Source organism: Tursiops truncatus, chromosome 2, assembly GCF_011762595.2.
Source record: "Tursiops truncatus isolate mTurTru1 chromosome 2, mTurTru1.mat.Y, whole genome shotgun sequence".
NCBI lineage: Eukaryota > Metazoa > Chordata > Mammalia > Artiodactyla > Delphinidae > Tursiops > Tursiops truncatus.
In genome coordinates, this window is record NC_047035.1 from 37,860,191 (window position 1) to 37,879,847 (window position 19,657).

General features: G+C 38.5%; 1 long non-coding RNA gene across 2 annotated transcripts in view; it reads right to left on the bottom strand.

Moving 5' to 3' along the window:
- LOC141277965 (uncharacterized) overlaps positions 1-19,657 on the bottom strand; it is a 37,321-nt gene that overhangs the window by 17,105 nt on the left and 559 nt on the right. For both annotated transcript variants that reach the window (XR_012329954.1, XR_012329955.1), the window contains exon 2: positions 18,910-19,050. This is a non-coding gene — a long non-coding RNA (uncharacterized lncRNA). The remainder of the gene's footprint in view (positions 1-18,909; positions 19,051-19,657) is intronic.

Here is a 19,657-nt window from a genome sequence, read left to right on the forward strand (position 1 = left end):
GCATCTATTTTTTGTATTAGTTTGTCTTATTCTTATTAACCAACAGTCTTACAATTATTCTGGATGCTAATCTTTTGTTAGTTTTATGTGTCACAGTATCTTCTCAGTTTATTACTCTTTTTGGTGTCTTGGTAAATAGAAGTTCTTAATTTAAATGTATTGAATTCATCCATATTTTCTTTTTGGTTTTTGTGCTCAATTTAAGAAACCCTTCTCTACTCCTAATATAATAAAGATACCTTCCTACATATCATTTAAGAGGTTTGAAGTTTTGCCTTCCACATTTACATCTCAATCCACCTGGAATTTTCTTTTGTATATTGTATGAGGAATGATCTGTTGCTTTCCCATAGGGATTCATAATGGCCTCGGCATTGTTTATTGAATGCCCAGTCTTTCCTCCATGATCTGCAATGGCCATATGCTGGTAAGTTGTTCTGCTTGTTTGTTTAGTCTTTGTTATGCTCTGTTGGTCTTTGCATACAAGTCCATGCCAATTACACTTCGCTTTCCTTACTATAGTTCTTTAATGCCTTGTTATCTGGTAGATCAAGTCCCCTCACCCTGTTCTCCTTCTTTAGGAGTTCTTCTTGGTTAACCTTAGTCCTTTTTCTCGGATATGAATTTTAGAATTAGCTATCAGGTTCCACTAAAAATTTAAAAATCTGTCTAGTTTTAAATTTTAACTTAATTGAATCTGTAGTTAAATTTAGGGAGAACTAAAACTATCAAATAGAGTCTTATCTAATAACCTGACATATTTATTTACTTAGGATTTTAACGTATTGTATTGTATTTTCTTAACATTTTATCATTTCCATCAAAAAGGGATTATATCTATTTTATTAAATTTATTCCTGAATACTTTTGGTTTTTCTGTTGCCATTGAAAATAGCATCTTTGGGGGCTTCCCTGGTGGTGCAGTGGTTGAGAGTCTGCCTGCCGATGCAGGGGACACGGGTTCGTGCCCTGGTCTGGGAAGATCCCACATGCCGTGGAGCGGCTAGGCCCGTGAGCCGTGGCCGCTGGGCCTGCGGGTCCAGAGCCTGTGCTCCACAATGGGAGAGACCACAACAGTGAAAGGCCCGCGTACCACACACACACACACACACACAAAAAGAAAATAGCATCTTTGGGGCTTCCCTGGTGGCACAGTGGTTAAGAATCCGCCTGCCAATGCAGGGGACATGGGTTTGAGCCCTGGGCCGGGAAGATCCCACATGCCTTGGAACAACTAAGCCCATGCACCACAACTACTGAGCTTGTGCTCTAGAGCGTGCAAGCCACAACTACTGAAGCCTGTGTGCCACAACTACTGAAGCCCACGTGCCTAAAGCCTGTGCTCCGCAACAAGAGGAGCCACCACAATGAGAAGCCTGCACACTGCAATGAAGAGTAGCACCCACTCGCCACAACTAGAGAAAGCCCATGTGCAGCAACGAAGACCCAATGCAGCCAAAAAAAAAAAAAATAAATAAATTTATAAAAAAAGAAAAGAAAAGAAAATAGCATCTTTTTAAAAAATTACGTCTTCTGGACTTCCCTGGTGGCACAGTGGTTAAGAATCCGCCTATCAATGCAGGGAACATGGGTTCAAGCCCTGGTCTGGGAAGATCCCACATGCCTTGGAACAACTAAGCCCATGCACCACAACTACTGAGCTTGTGCTCTAGAGCCTGCGAGCCACAACTACTGAGCCCACGCACTGCACCTACTGTAGCCGACATGCCTAGAGCCCATGTTCCACAACAAGAGAAGCCACCGCAATGAGAAGCCTGGGCACTGCAACGAAGAGTAGCTTCCAGTCGTTGCAACAGAGAAAGCCTGCATGCAGCAACAAAGACTGAACACAGCCAAAAATAAATTAATTAATTAGGGCTTCCCTGGTGGTGCAGTGATTGAGAGTCCGCCTGCCGATGCAGGGGACACGGGTGCGTGCCCCGGTCTGGGAAGATCCCACATGCCGCGGAGCGTGAGCCATGGCCACTGAGCCATGGCCACTGAGCCTGCGCATCCAGAGCCTGTGCTCCGCAACGGGAGAGGCCACAACAGTGAGAGGCCCGCGTACTGCAAAAATAAATAAATAAATAAATATAATTAATTAACTTTTAAAAATCATAAAAAAATAAAAATTACATCTTCGAATTGGCATTTGTTGTTGATGTTTTACTGTTGAATTGCAGTTGAGTTTTGCATATTGATTTTTTAAAAATATTTATTTATTTATTTGGCTGGGCCGGGTCTTAGTTGCGGCACATGGGATCTTTGTTGCAGTATGTAGGATCTTTAGTTGTGGCATGTGGGATCTAGTTCCCTGACCAGGGATTGAACACGGGCCCCCTGCATTGGGAGCACCAAGTCTTAGCCACTGGACCACCAAGGAAGTCCCTGTATATTGGTTTTTATACATTCTTGCCAATTTCTCTTATCGATTTTAATAATTAATTTCTAGATTTTTAAATTTTATCATCTACAAATAATGATAGTTTTGTTTCTTCCATCCCTATCTTTGTCTTATTGAAGCATCTAAGATTTCCAATACAAGAAGTGGTAATAATGGATATCTTTTACTTGCTCCTGATCTTAAAGACATGTTTAGTATTTTACTATTAAATAAAATATTTGGTATAGGTTTTTTGCAGATAACTTTTATCAAGTTAAGTAAGTTCCATTATAGTCCTAATTTAAAAAAACGGTTTTGTTGTGAATGGATGTTGAATTTTATTTAATATTTTTCCTTCATCTACTGAGAAGATCATATGTTTTTCTTCTTAGATCTGTTAATGTGGTAAATTACATTAATTAGTTGTCTACTATTAAACCAACCTTGTGTTCCCAGGATAAATCCGATATGCTAGTATTTTTAATGCATTGTTTGATTTGATTTGCTAATGTTTTGTTTAGAATATCCATATCTTATTTCATGAGTGCAAGTAGCCAGCAATTTTCCTTTCTTGTTTTGTCCTTTTCTGATTTTGGTTATCAAGGCCATGTTAGTCTGATTAAATATTACCCTATGCAATGGTACACCTAGAAACTATATCAGCTCTGGAATCCCCCAAATAATATATATATTTAATAAATTAAGTTATAGCATATAACCCCAAACATTCATTCAATCATTTCCATTAATATACTTAAAAACTGTTCAGGAGTACCATTTATCCATAGAAGAGAAATATATACATCTACAGATACAAATATTATTCCTCTGTAAATGGCGATTTCTGAATTACGTTGAAGATGAACCAGTTAAAGAATGCAGGTAAGACAGATATATTCAAACTAAATGCTTTCATCTGCACTATCATTCCTTTTAATTTAATCTTCTTTCACTCCTACATAGAATATTTCTCTGACTATGTATTGTATAGGGCAGTGTAGTAAAAAGAAGACAGTACTCCACCAATACCCAGCAGACTTAATTCTCATTCCAGCTCTGCCACATTCTAAGATGTCTCAACTATAGACTGGTGATAATAATTTATTATAGTATCACTGTTAGGATCAAATGAAATAGTGAATCATTATTCTTTTGATATTCTGGTATTCTTGATAACTCAATGTGTAAGAGTATTCCATTTAAATTCTTTTTCAGTTGAGTATATTTTTGGATGAAAATACCTATTTTTGAAAATCTAAAGCAGCTAAATTTAGTTGCAGAATTAATATAAAAAGATTTTAAAAACGGAAATTATGAAGTTGAAAGATTGCTTTGTTCTTCTCAGACAGTAAGTGGGAGTGATATGGATTTATATACTCATAATTTATACATGAAACTAAATAATTTTGTGCACCAGACAATCAAAACAATATGAAAAAGAAGAATAAAGTAATAGGGACCTGCTTCTGAAGTGATAGCCTACTTCTGGATGTATATGCGAACTTGGCGTTGTTAAAAAAAAAATGTTCATGACATTTTTAAAGAGAGTAAGGAAGATTTCATTCAAGACAAACTCCTGCAACGAGGATTTTGCAGTAGGGCAGGTTGTGTGGGCTCAACTCTGAATACCGTAAGGACAAGTGGGGATTTACAGCCAAGGAGCAGGGTAGAGGTCAGTGAATAGAACATTACTAAGAGGAACCATCAGGGGTAAAGGAGATTCTTGCTGAAGGCTGGCCCACGGTAATAAGATATCAAGAGTGCAGTATGAGGAATTTGATCTGATATGAAAGGTGATCAGATACCAAAGGTAGGGGATTTTCACTAAACCCACTCAGCAGGATTCTTGCTAAAACTAGACTAAGAGGCCAAGGACTGAGCCCAAGGCTGATTTAGGCTTGGTCAAGGAGAGTCTCTGTCAGTGGCTGTGATGTCTGCCTCTTGACTGGATGGTTGAAATGTCAGCTTTTTCTAGCCTCACACTGAGATAATCTAAGGTTGCTTCATGTCAACTCACCTTGTTATCCTGAACTAGGAACAATTAAAACTACAGTGTTCAAATTACAGGTTTGAAGCCTAGGATCCAACGTTTGGACTTTACCTTTCAGCAATAATTTTAGTATCTGGCAACCATTTCTGTTCTTAGTGACTAGCACTAAACTGTAATAAGAACAACTTTGAAAACAGTGGAATGATTAAGCTCCAGATAAATTTTATAATACTGAAGTCTTTGTCCTTTTACTAGATGTGGGTGTGTTAGAATGAATGAGTATGCCTAGGTGTTGAAATGAAACTCAAACAGGTTTGCACTTGACATCCAAATACTAACACTTTTGCTCCTCAACAGGAATCTGAGTATAAAGTAATGTCTTCTTATTTTATTTGACAATGTTGACCTTTATCTGAAGGTTAGGCAGTCCCCTCACCCTTCTTCCCCATAGGACTTAGATAAGATGCTTGCCTTGTTTGTCTATGACAGTGCCACACACAGACCCTCTAAAACTTTGGTTAAGCTTCTTTCCTTCCCCCAGGACCCTGAACTCGGACCCATCCTGAGCCTGAGGCAGCATACAGCCCCTCCTTAAGGGCCGCTCTCTGAGAAGAGGCTAGCCTCGGGGTAAAACATGCCTGATTTACTCTCCCATCACACCACCCTTGCGTCCTATATCCCCTCACCTGGTCCTTTCTAGCCTTGTTCACTCCTCTCTATAAACGAGAACCCCTTTTTGCACAACTGCTGAGATACTTGCAGGTCTTCTGGTCACAGGTTCCCCCTTATTGCAACAGTCCCCCCACTTCCCCTGAACAATGCTTTCAGATTTGACATAGTCTGTCCTTGAATATGACATTTATTGAACTGATTTCACACTATTTCATCCTAAGTAGACATATTTTCAGAATATCTTACATCTGCCATCTTCTTTCCACAGCTACTGCTCTCATTCAGGCCCTTATTAACTTCATCCTTGCCCATTATTAACTGGTATCCTTAGCCTCCAGTTTAATTTGATTTCTCACATGGCTAGCAAATTAATCTCCCTCAAGATCACTACTGCAGCCTCAGCATTCTTTGCACTCTTTTTGTTCTTTTTTGGTTCTCTGTTGCCTAAGAATAAAGTCCAAATTCCTTAGTGAAGTTTTTACGTCTTTCCAAGAGGTCTAACCTCATCTCTTCTTCCTCCCGTTGAAAGCTTTCAGCTGTTTCTAAAACCTTCCTTGATATTTCCAGTCTTGTTGTGTTTGCCCATTTTATTTTCTGTGCCTTGAATGTTTTCCCTCCAAAATTCCCCCCTCGGAATTTCTATCCAACACACATGTTATTCTTTCCCTGTTTGGGAATTAATCTCTTCCACTATTATTCCTCTGACACTGTGTCTGTACCTCCACTAAAATATTTAACACAGTCATCTTTTATTACAGTAACTTTACATTTTTTCTCTCTCCTTCCAGGTTATAAACTTCTTGAGGGCATGATTGTGCCCATTCCTCTGTGTATCTTCTCTGGCCCTTAGTCTAATGCCTTGCATTTGGTAAACACTCAATATTTGCTCTTGTAATTGAAATGAATGGAGATAAAATATGAGAGTTCAGGACTCAGAAGTCAATTGAATGTTGTTTACAGTAAGGCAGGAGATGGAATTTCCTGACTAATAATGGTAATAAGAGAAGAGCAAAGATTGAACTGGTTGTTTTATGACCTCCTGGGAGGCAATATAGATAATGTGTCAAGACTGTGGGCTCTGGTTTCAGGTGTCCAAAGCAGGCTCTACTACTTACCAACTCTGTGACCTCAGGCATATTCTTTAATGTTTCTATGCCTCAATTTTTCATGTGTAGAATGAAGATAGAAAGATTTACCTTACAGGGTTGTTGTGAAGATTAAATTAGTTACTATTTGTAAAGCATATCAAATAGTACACATCACATAACAAGATCCAATAAATATTAACTTTAATATCAAAATTGGGTATCCAAAAAGGAAAAGCTTTCACTTTATTGTTCCCTCTAGTGATCATTTAAGTCAAATAATTCCAAGGAATTTGTTACCAAATAGTTACTGGACACACTGGTTTGAATTGATCTGTGTCATCTCTAAGGATCATCAGGTCTCTCAAAGATTTGTATAGGAACAGACAAGGGAATGACCTCTTACAACGTACAGCTGTGCTGGGAATGAGCCAAAGCCAAATAATCAAGTTCATATACGTTTTAACAATCTCTTTAGGCTTCAGGGTCTTTCTAGGAGAGTTCTGTAGGAATGGATTTCTAAAGTTCACTCACTCATATGTATTCATTCAGTTATTCAGTAAACACTGTGGGAGGAAAGTCAAAATAGAGTTGGTATTGCTAGGAGAGCTCTCTAAAATGGAGCCAGGAGACCACTGAGGAAATGTGACTTATGCATGTCTCTGCCTGGAGGGAATCTGACCTTTTGACCACTTATTGTCCTGACAAAGGCATCTAGAAAATCTGCCCAGGAGCTCAAAGTAATTGTTGGACCCTAAAAAAAGTTGGGAGAGCCTACCCCTTGAGGACAAATATTTCCTTTCTTATGTCAGAGTACAGCCTTGTGGCTTTTGCCTTTATAAGCTCCTGACTCCTTCTCTTCCCCGAAACACTCTTTTGGTTTTACCTGAATCTGTATCTTCTGAATTGCAATTCTTAAGACCCCCAATACACCTTTTTCTTATTTGCAGCCTTCTATATTTTATTACACACACACACACACACACACACACACACACACATATATTTTGGTTGACAACATTTAGGTGCTAGGTATATAGAAATCAAGGATATTATTCCTGTCTTCAACTAATTCATGTTCTCGTATAGGAAACAGTATTTTTTTTTTTTTTTCCGGTACGTGGGCCTCTCACCGCTGTGGCCCCTCCCGCTGCGGAGCACAGGCTCCGGACGTGCGGGCTTAGGGGCCATGGCTCATGGGCCCAGCCGCTCCGCGGCATGTGGGATCTTCCCGGACCGGGGCACAAACCCGCGTCCCCTGCATCACCAGGCAGATACTCAACCACTGAGCCACCAGGGAAGCCCAGGAAACAGTCTTGAAGGACTCAGCCAGATGAGAGATGGAAGGAAGTGAGTTCAAGACAGAAATAACATAAACTGACACAGAGAACGGACACAGAGCACTGACACAGAGGCACAAGGGAGAATGAAATATTCAGAGCAATTCATTTCAGAATAACTAAATATAGAGTGAGGGTATCAGGGCAGTGGTAGGAGCGAGAGGCAGGAGCAGGATGATGACGACCTTGTATATGAGGCCTGAATAGCACCTGGCTTCCCTCACTCTGCCTGTCAACAGTCTCCTTAGCTTGCATACCTCATGGCGGGAGGGGAGAAGACAACAAAAAGTCTGGTAGTAGCCAAACAGCCTCTGTAAAACCAAAGCTCTGGATAGACTAGACCTCAATCACCTGTTTTTCCTCTTGCATCCTGAGATATCTAACATTAGCCCTTCGGGAATGCCAAAGTAAAATTTGAATTTTATCCTGAAGGCCACAGGGAAAAAAGGAAGGATTTTAAGCAGGATAGAACTGTGATCCAGTTTGCCTTTCAAAAAGCAGTTTTTAAAGCAGGGAAGAGATTTGAGGGGGTGGTGAATGGAGCCAGAGGTATGAAGAAGACAATGATTCTAACTGAATATGCTGAGTTTGAGATAATGACGGATATTTGTACGGTGATGTTAAAATGATAATATACCAGATTCAGTTCTTTAAATAAAATTTCCAAGGTATATTCTGTGATTAACTCACTTAAGAGTTAAAAAATTTCTTACCTATATAATGTCATTTTAGCCTTTCCATAATCCTATAAGGCTCTTGTTCTCTCCACTTTGCAATGAGGATTTGTACCTCTGAAGTTGTAAGTGATTTATTGGCCTAGGATCTTACAATCTTAGAGGAAGTCAGTGGCAGATCCAAGCCCCAAATCTAGCTCTTCTGAATCGAGATAGTGTTCTTTCCATAACTGCATACGTTTATAGTAACTCATTAACTCTTTATTCAGTGTCAATTTTGCTCCCAGCATTTTGTTACTGGAAATAAAAAGGAATTAGAAGCTCAGCACAGGGCCTTGCCTCTGGGGGACAGCAAGAGGTTTTGCAGCAACAAAAAATTGTCAGCAAAGCTGTAGATTAGCAATCAGATCTGACTTCTAGTTCTAACTCTGCCTCTAACTACCTGCCTGATTATATTTGATTTGAAAATTGGAAAACCTACCTCAAACAAATTTAAATAGAAAGGGGAATTTATTGGCTCATGAAATCCAAGGAAGAACTGAACAGTCAAGCATGCAGAAAGACAGGGCAGCAAAGGTGGCCTGAGGAACAACTGGGAGGAGGGGCTCAAACCTTGGCAGGAGTCTTTGAGACCTTTTGTTTCTGCTGCTATCTGTGGCAGTTTCACTTTCTTTCACATGAACCTTGAATATGGGGCATGATATTGGTAGGTAGAAGGAAAGAAAGCCAGTGTTCCAGGTAGGCAAAGGAGGCTCTGAGTTAGTGATGTAAGTGGTCTATGAATGAAAGACAAGCCTGACTGGAATGGAGGCTTCATCCTTGTTCCTTGGAAATAACATTGGATTGCTAAGGTAGAAACTGATTATGTTGAACCTAAAAGATAAACACAGAATTTGTTATGGTTGAAGCAACCATTATAGATTTCCTGTATAGAGTCAACTGTGACTCTGAAACCCCACTTTACAATGTAAATCTTCAACCACTTCCTAGAATGCTCCTTCCTTCCTTGTCAACTAAACTTGATTTAAGAATAAAGAATGGGGGGCTTCCCTGGTGGTGCAGTGGTTGAGAGTCCGCCTGCCGATGCAGGGGACACGCGTTCATGCCCCGGTCCGGGAAGATCCCACATGCCGCGGAGCGGCTGGGCCCGTGAGCCATGGCTGAGCCTGCGTGTCCGGAGCCTGTGCTCCGCAACGGGAGAGGCCACAACAGTGAGAGGCCCGCGTACTGCAAAAAACAACAACAACAAAAAAGTACAGCTGCAAAGAGAGATGTTAACAAACAAAGTAAAATATTAGGGAGAAAAAAATGATTTAAAAAAAGTACTACAGAATTGGGGTAAAATAAACCTGAGTGCAAATGGTCTGCATGGTAAGGAAAAAAATTCCATGGTGATCTCAGCCTGTGTGCACCAGAAACAAAGTGGGTGAGAGGCCATTTAATTTGTTGACTGAGATACACTCAGACCATTTTTCTATAAGGTATTTTTCCCATAGAATCTTTCTTTGGGAGAAAGTGATTGAAAGGCTGGGGCATAGAAAATGTAGAGGATAAAAAATTTAACTGTTACTTATAAAATTTTATCTATATTTGTCATACATTTTCTTTACCTTTGTGGTATGATAGGTATCTTTTTGAGAATTCAAAAGAAATCCTATTTTTGAGAAATATAAAACTAATCAAAGATGCAGGATAAAACCATTAGGTTATATGAAGTTAATAAACATGGGTTTAATCTTTCAAAAATATTCATAATGACCACTTATTGATGCCATAAGTGCTATGTAATGACATCTACATGTCAAAAATATTCCAGTAATAGCAATAATTTATGGTAAATAGTTTGCAACATATAAATTCTGTAGTTTAACAAATACAAAATTAAGTTGAAACAGAAATAGGCTCACAGACATAGAAAACAAACTTATGGTTACCAAAGGGGTAAGGGCAGGGGGAGGGATAAATTAGGAGTTTGGGATTAACATATACACACTACTATATATGAAATAAACAACAAGGACCTACTGTATAGCACAGGGAACTAGACTATCTTGTAATAACCTATAATGGAAAAGAATCTGAAAAAGAATATATATATAGACACACACACACATATATGTATAAATTATATATATATATGAATTCAGTTTTATATATATATATATATATAAACTGAATCACTTAGCTGTACACCTGAAACTAACACAACATTGTAAATCAACTATACTTCAATAAAAATTTTTTTTAAAATTCTAAACAAAAAAAAAAAAGAATGAAATTAACTTGGGTTCCTGGTAGACAAAAGAAAATAAATTAATTATAATGAATATTCAGTTTAAAATGAATATCATCATTTTCTTATTAAGTAACACAGTTTCCCCCACCCTAGGGGGTTTTATGGAGATATAATTCACATTGCACATTGTATTAGTTTAAGGTGTACAACATAATGATTTGATATACGTATATATTGCAAAATCATTACCACAATTTTAGTTAACTTCCATCACTTCACATAGTTACAATTTTTTTTCTTGTGATGAGAACTTTTAAGATCTACTCTTTTAGCAACTTTCAAGTATACAATACAGTATAACATAGTTTTGAACATAAATTACTTAGAAGGTGCATTTCTAATGATAAAGTTCTTTGAACTCATTGTAAAAGTAGCTGAATCAATGATTTATCACAACTCAATATGATAAATTACCTGTTGAAGGTAAAATGACCAAGGTTAAGACTGTATATTGTGTTTTCCCACTACTTTTAGGAAAGTTCCATTAGAAATGACAGCAACATTTACCTTTATAGAACACAAGTCTTAAGAATGTTTCAGAGGAGGAACCAAGATGGCAGCGTAGAAGGACATGCTCTCACTCCCTTAGGCGAGAACATCAGAATCACAACTAGCTGCTGGACAATCATCAATAGGAAGACACTGGAACTCACCAGAAAAGATACCCCGCATCCAAAGACAAAGGAGAAGCCACAATGAGATCATAGGAGGGGCGCAATCACAGTAAAATCAAATCCCATAACTACTGGGTGGGTGACTCACAGACTGGAGAACACTTATACCACAGAAGTCCACCCATTGGAGTGAAGGTTCTGAGCCCCACGTGAGGTTCCCAACCTGGGGGTCTGGCAATGGGAGGAGGAATTCCTAGAGAATCAGACTTTGAAGGCTAGTGGAATTTGATTGCAGGACTTCAACAGGACTGGGGGAAACAGAGACTCCACCCTTGGAGGGCACACACAAAGTAGTGTGCACATCGGGACCCAGGGGAAGGAGCAGTGACCCTAGGGGAGACTGAACCAGACCTACCTGCTAGTGTTGGAGGGTCTCCTGCAGAGGTGGGGGGGGGTGGCTGTGGCTCACCGTGTGGACAAGGACACTGGCAGCAGAAGTTCTGGGAAGTACTCCTAGGCATGAACCCTCCCTGAGTCCACACCAACCCCACCAAAGAGCCCAGGTAAGCTCCAGTGCTGGGTCCCCTCAGGCCAAACAACCAACAGGGAGGGAACCCAGCCCTACCCATCAGCAGTCAAGCAGATTAAAGTTTAACTGAGCTCTGCCCACCAAAGCATCAGCCAGCTCTACCCACCACCAGTCCCTCCCATCAGGGAACTTGCACAAGCCTCTTAGATAGCCTCATCCGCCAGAGGGCAGACAGCAGAAGCAAGAGGAACTACAGTCCTGCAGCCTGTGGAACAAAAACCACATTCACAGAAAGATAGACAAGATGAAAAGGCAGAGGTCTCTGTACCAGATGAAGGAACAAGATAAAACCCCAGATAAACAACTAAATGAAGTGGAGATAGGCAACCTTCCAGAAAAAGAATTCAGAATAATGATAGTGAAGATGATCCAGGACCTCAGAAAAAGAATGGAGGCAAAGATCCAGAAGATGCAAGAAAGGTTTAACAAAGACCTAGAAGAATTAAAGAACAAACAAATAGAGATGAACAATACAATAACTGAAATGAAAACCACACTAGAAGGAATCAATAGCAGAATAACTGAGGTAGAAGAACGGATAAGTGACCTGGAAGACAGAATGGTGGAATTCACTGCTGCAGAACAGAATAAAGAAAAAAGAATGAAAAGAAATGAAGACAGCCTAAGAGACCTCTGGGACAACATTAAATGCAACAACATTCACATTATAGGGGTCCCAAAAGGAGAAGAGAGAGAGAAAAAGGACCAAAGAAAATATTTGAAGAGATTATAGTCGAAAACTTCCCTAACATGGGAAAGGAAATAGCCACCCAAGTCCAGGAAGAGCAGAGAGTCCCATACACGGTAAACCCAAGGAGAAACACGCTGAGACACATAGTAATCAAACAGGCAAAAATTAAAGACAAAGAAAAATTATTGAAAGCAGCAAGGGAAAAATGACAAATAACATACAAGGGAACTCCCATAAGGTTAACAGCTGATTTCTCAGCAGAAACTCTACAGCCAGAAGGGAGTCCCATGATATACTTAAAGTGATGAAAGGGAAGAACCTACGACCAAGATTACTCTACCCGGCAAGGACCTCATTCAGATTCGATGGAGAAATCAAAAGCTTTACAGACGAGCAAAAGCTAAGAGAATTCAGCACCACCAAACCAGCTCTACAAGAAATGCTAAAGGAACTTCTCTAAGTGGGAAACACAAGAGAAGAAAGGAACCTACAAACACAAACCCAAAACAATTAAGAAAATGGTCATAGGAACATACATATTGATAATTACCTTAAACGTGAATGGATTAAATGCTACAACCAAAAGACACAGGCTTGCTGAATGGATACAAAAACAAGACCCATATATATGCTGTCTACAAGAGACCCAATTCAGACCTAGGGACACATAGAGACAAAGTGAGGGGATGGAAAAAGATATTCCATGAAAATGGAAATCAAAAGAAAGGTGGAGTACCAATACTCATATCAGATAAAATAGACTTTAAAATAAAGAATGTTACAAGAGACAAGGAAGGACACTATATAATGATCAAGGGATCAATCCAAGAAGAAGATATAGCAATTGTAAATGTATATGCAACTAACATAGGAGCACCTCAATACATAAGGCAACTGCTAACAGCTCTAAAAGAGGAAATTGAAAGTAACACAATAATAGTGGGGGACTTCAACACCTGACTAACACCAATGGACAGATCATCCAAAATGAAAATAAAAAAGAAAACAGAAGCTTTAAATGACACAATAGACCAGATAGATTTCATTGATATTTATAGTACATTCCATCCAGAAACAGCAGATTACACTTTCTTCTCAACTATGCATGGAACATTCTCCAGGATAGATCACATCTTGGGTCACAAATCAAGCCACAGTATATTTAAGAAAACTGGAATCATATCAAGCATCTTTTCTGACCACAACGCTATGAGATTAGAAATGAATTACAGGGGAAAAAATGTAAATAACACAAACACATGGAGGCTAAACAATACATTACTAAATAACCAAAAGATCACTGAAGAAATCCAAGAGGAAATCAAAAAATACCTAGAGACAAATGACAATGAAAACACGATGATCCAAAACCCATGGGATACAGCAAAAGCAGTTCTAAGAGGGAAGTTTATAGCTATACAAGCCTACCTCAAGAAACAAGAAAAATCTCAAATAAACAATCTAACCTTACACCTAAAGGAACTAGAGAAAGCAGAACAAACAAAACCCAAAGTTAGCAGAAGGAAAGAAATCATAAAGATCAGAGCAGAAATAAATGAAATAGAAACAAAGAAAACAATAGCAAGGATCAATAAAACTAAAAGCGGGTTCTTTGAGAAGATAAACAAAATTGATAAACCATTAGCCAGACTCATCAAGAAAAAAAGGGAGAGGACTCAAATCAATAAAATTAGAAATGAAAAAGGAGAAGTTACAACAGACACCACAGAAATACAAAGCATCCTAAGAGACTACTACAAGCAACTCTATGCCAATAAAATGGACAACCTGGAAGAAATGGACAAATTCTTAGAAACATATAACCTTCCAAGACTGAACGAGGAAGAAATAGAAAATATGAACAGACAAATCACAAGTAATGAAATTGAAACTGTGATTAAAAATCTTCCCACAAACAAAAGTCCAGGACCAGATGGCTTCACAGGTGAATTCCATCAAACATTTAGAGAAGAGCTAACACCCATCCTTCTCAAACTCCTCCAAAAAATTGCGGAGGAAGGAACACTCCCCAACTCATTCTATGAGGCCACCATCACCCTGATACCAAACAAGACAAAGATACTACAAAAAAAAGAAAATTACAGACCAATATCACTGATGACTATAGATGCAAAAATCCTCAACAAAATACTAGCAAACAGAATCCAGCAACACATTAAAAGGATCATACACCACGATCAAGTGGGATTTATCCCAGGGATGCAAGGATTCTTCAATATACGTTAGTCAATCAATGTGATAAACCATATTAACAAACTGAAGAATAAAAACCATATGATCATCTCAATAGATGCAGAAAAAGCTTTTGACAAAATTCAACACCCATTTATGATAAAAACTCTCCAGAAAGTGGGCATAGAGGGAACCTATCACGACATAATAAAGGCCATATACAACAAAATCACAGCAAACATCATTCTCAATGGTGAAAAACTGAAAGCATTTCCTCTAAGATCAGGCACAAGAGAAGGATGTTCACTCTCACCACTATTATTCAACATAGTTTTGGAAGTCCTATCCATGAGAATCAGAGAAGAAAAAGAAATAAAAGGAATACAAATTGGAAAAGAAGTAAAACTGTCAGTGTTTGCAGATGACATGATAGTATACAGAGAAAATCCTAAAGATGCCACCAGAAAACTACTAGAGCTAATCAATGAATTTGGTAAGTAGCAGGATACAAAATTAATGCACAGAAATCTCTTGCATTCCTATACACTAATGATGACAAATCTGAAAGAGAAGTTATGGAAACACTCCCATTTACCATTGCAACAAAAATGAAATACCTAGGAATAAACCTACCTAGGGAGACAAAAGACCTGTATGCAGAAAACTATAAGACACTGATGAAAGAAATTAAAGATGACACCAACAGATGGAGAGATATATCATGTTCTTGGATTGGAAGAATCAGTATTGTGAAAATGACTCTACTACCCAAAGCAATCTACAGATTCAATGCAATCTCTATCAAATTACCAATGGCATTTTTTACAGAACTAGAACAAAAAATCTTAAAATTTGTATGGAGACACAAAAGACCCCAAATAGCCAAAGCAGTCTTGAGGGGAAAAAATGGAGCTGGAGGAATCACACTCCCTGACTTCAGACTATACTACAAAGCTACAGTAATCAAGACAATATGGTACTGGAACAAAAACAGAAACATAGATCAATGGAGTAAGATAGAAAGCCCAGAGATAAACTCACACACCTATGGTCAACTAATCCATGACAAAGGAGGCAAGGATATACAGTGGAGAAATGACAGTCTCTTCAATAAGTGGTGCTGGGACAACTGGACAGCTACATGTAAAAGAATGAAATTAGAACACTCCCTAACACCATACACAAAAACAAACTCAAACTGGATTAGAGACCTAAATGTAAGACCTGACACTATAAAACTCTTAGAGGAAAACATAGGAAGAACACTCTTTGACATAAATCACAGCAAGATCTTTTTTGATCCACTTCTTAGAGTAATGGAAATAAAAACCAAAATAAACAAATGGGACCTAATGAAACTTAAAAGCTTTTGCACATCAAAGGAAACCATAAACAAGACAAAAAGACAACCCTTAGAATAGGAGAAAATATTTGCAAATGAATCAACAAAGGATTAATCTCCAAAATATATAAACAGCTCATGCAGCTCAATATTAAAGAAACAAACAACCCAATTCAAAAATGGGCAGAAGACCTAAATAGACATTTCTCCGAAGAAGATATACGGATGGCCAAGAAGCACATGAAAAGCTGCTCAACATCACTAATTATTACAGAAATGCAAATCAAAACGACAATGTGGTATCACCTCACACCACTTAGAATGGGCATCATTAGAAAATCTACAAATAATAAATGCTGGAGAGGGTGTGGAGAAAAGGGAACCCTCCTGCACTGTTGGTGGGAATGTAAATTGATACAGTCACTATGGAGAACAGTATGGAGGTTCCTTAAAAAACTAAAAATAGAATTACCATATGATCCAGCAATCCCACAACTGGGCATATGCCCAGAGAAACCAATAATTCAAAGAGACACATGCACCCCAATGTTCATTGCAGCACTATTTACAATAGCCAGGTCATGGAAGCAACCTAAATGCCCATCGACAGACGAATGGATAAAGAGGATGTGTTACATATATACAATGGAATATTACTCAGCCATTAAAAGGAACGAAATTGGGTCGTTTGTAGAGATGTGGATGGATCTAGAGACTGTCATACAGAGTGAAGTAAGTCAGAAAGAGAAAAACAAATATCGTATATTAATGCATATATGTGGAACCTAGAAAAATGGTACAGATGAACCGGTTTGCAGGGCAGAAATTGAGACACAGATGTAGAGAACAAACGAATGGACACGAAGGGGGGAAAGCAGGGCGTGTGGGGGTGGTGGTGTGATGAATTGGGTGATTGGGATTGACATGTATACATTACTGTGTATAAAATTGATGACTAATAAGGACCTGCTGTATAAAAAAATAAATAAAATAAAATTCAAAACAAAAATTATGTTTCAATATTGCATAAAGTTAAACTGAAGTACAGAGGGAGAGGGATATAACAAAATTTGTTTAACATGTTGATTGTGGGACATGGATTAAGACATTTTTGGCCTTGCAGGCAAGACACTGAATCACACCCATATAGTCATATCCTTACTTGGGAGCAATATTTTTTTCTTTTAAAAAATGTTTATGCTTTATTATAAAAATGCTTGCCACAGAATGTTTAAGTTTGAATCTTTTGATATAGTTAAATTTCTGTTAAGTTTTAAGATATTCTATTATAAAAAGTTCAGACTGAATGTGAATAGCATCCACCAAAACTACTATTCTTTCCAGTGTGGTGTTTTGGTTTCCAGCTTAGACTTTGTCCTTATCATTAACAGATTTATTGCACCAGCAGGACAGTGTTAGCCTCTTAACAACTTGCATTCTTTTTCCTCTTTAGTGCAGTCGTAGGCCAAATTCCCATTTCCCCATCATTTTTGTCTCCATTGCCTTTAAAGGGAATATTGCATTCTGATAAAATCTGCCAGTGCTGAAGGAGTCATAATTTGGCCATGGAATACACAGACAGTCCCCAGTATGTGATGGTTCGATTTAAGATTTTTTGACTTTATGATGGTGCAAAATATTACACATTCAGTAGACACCATACCTCAAATTTGAATTTGATCTTTTCCAGGGCTAGGGATATGCAGTACAAAAGGCTGGGCAGGGCAGGGAGCTGCAGCTCCCAGTCAGCCACTAGATCATAAGGGTAAACAGCTGAGACACTTATAACCATTCTGTATCCAGCCATTCTGATTTTCACTTTCACTACAGTATACAATAAATTACATGAGATATTCAACACTTTATTATAAGATAGGCTTTGTGTTAGGTGATTTGGGCCAACTGTAGGCTAAAGTAAGTGTTCTGAGCATGTTTAAAGGTAGGCTAGGCTAAGCTAAGATGATGGGTAGGTTAGGTGTATTAAATGCATTTTTGACTTACGATATTTTCAATTTATGATGGGTTTATCAGGACCCCCACCTCAAATAGAGTAAGATCTGTAAAGATCACCTTCTACTTTGTTTTATATATTTTCCTCTTTTTCTGCTATCTTTAGACTAATGCCCAGAATAAAAATTTCTTGGATAAATCTGAATAATTCCCCTACAAACAAATTATTTTCACAGAAAAGCACGTGTAAAGTGCCTCACTGAGACTGTTCGACATTTCTTTCTACGAACACAGTTGCTCCTTGACTATGTCTGTTTCACAGAACCAGTCACAGCTAACCCAATGCCGCCTCTCTGCCTCTCACTCCACATAGTGATTGCTTGTATCTCACTTCCTAGAACTGTTTATTATGCCTGGCTTTACATCTTTGAATATACTTGCATGTTTTCTCATGTTTTGTCTTCCTCACTAGATTAGAAATGTCTCAATATTAGACACAATAATTTCCAATCAGGGATGGACTATTATTTGCCTGCAGATCTCTGAATTCAAATGAAATCCTTTCAAATCCCTTCCTTCCAATTCCCAGAACCCGATTCTAGTTCAGGCGCTCATTCTCTCGCCTGATTACTGTAATCATCTTCTAATGATTTACCTGGCCTTTGGTCTCTAACCTCTGGCAATTCATTGCTGATTTCCTTCCTAGTCATCTTTCTAAAGCACAGTTCTGCTGGTGTCACTGCCTAGCTTAAAGGCCTTTGATGGCTCCCCACTGCTTACAAAATAAAATCCCCAGCCTTTACAATCTGGTCCTATCTTCCGTTTCTAACCCCATTCCAGCCACTTACCCTTCCTACTCTGTATTCTATGAGCTATTAATTGTTTACCAAATACATCTTTGCACATTTCCATCCCCTGTCTTTATTCATTTTCTCTCTTCCTCAGATGGACTTCTCCACTTATTCATATCTTGCTCTTCAATTATGATCCAGCTCAATTGGATCACCTCTTAACACCTTTCTTGCTGTCCCTAGTCAACTTGTTTCTTCTTTCCAGAGCATGTTGTTTATGACTCAGTTGTAGCACTTACCATCTGCTCTGTACTCCAGAGGTGGATCTCTCTCTGTCTCCCATTTATACTGTGAGCAACTTGAGCGCACGGTTGATGATTTATTCATCTTTCCATGGCCACGGCCTGGCAAGTGGAGTGGGAGAAGGAGAATAATTCTCCCTGGGAAAGAAGAAAATATTTCTAATGACGTAAGGGAGGGGAAGTTTCCAGGCTGTTTCTTGGAAGAAGTTCAAATTTTAAAATTATAGACATTCACCGTACCTGAAATAACTTCCTGGAATTAGAGTTCAGAGCCCTTCTGATAAAAAACCATTCTTTCTAGAAGTCAAGTTTGTAACTTGTGAAACATGAAAGTTAAGTCTCTCAACCAGCCTTATCAAACTCAAAAATCTACACCCTGTGTTCAGCCACCAATTATGTATCTTCTGTGCAACCCTGCTAGCTATTAGAATTTACTAAAAGGAAATTCTATATGTAAATCAATAATAACTGTGATCTCTTAAAACCAAACAAAGGCCAGTCTTGAAAATTCCCTGGGCAGACAAAACCAATTTAGTCATGTCTTGCTTATGCCTTTGGAAATTATAAACAAAACTTGAACTGTTTCTCACGGTTGATATGAGGTAACCACTGAAAATTCTACTATTTTAACCAATCACTATGAAGAAGAAACAGTCACGGCCTTTTCACTATATAAGCTGCTTTATAACACTATATCCCTGAGCCTCACTCCATGTTTTGGTTTGAGTGATTCTAGTTTGCAAAC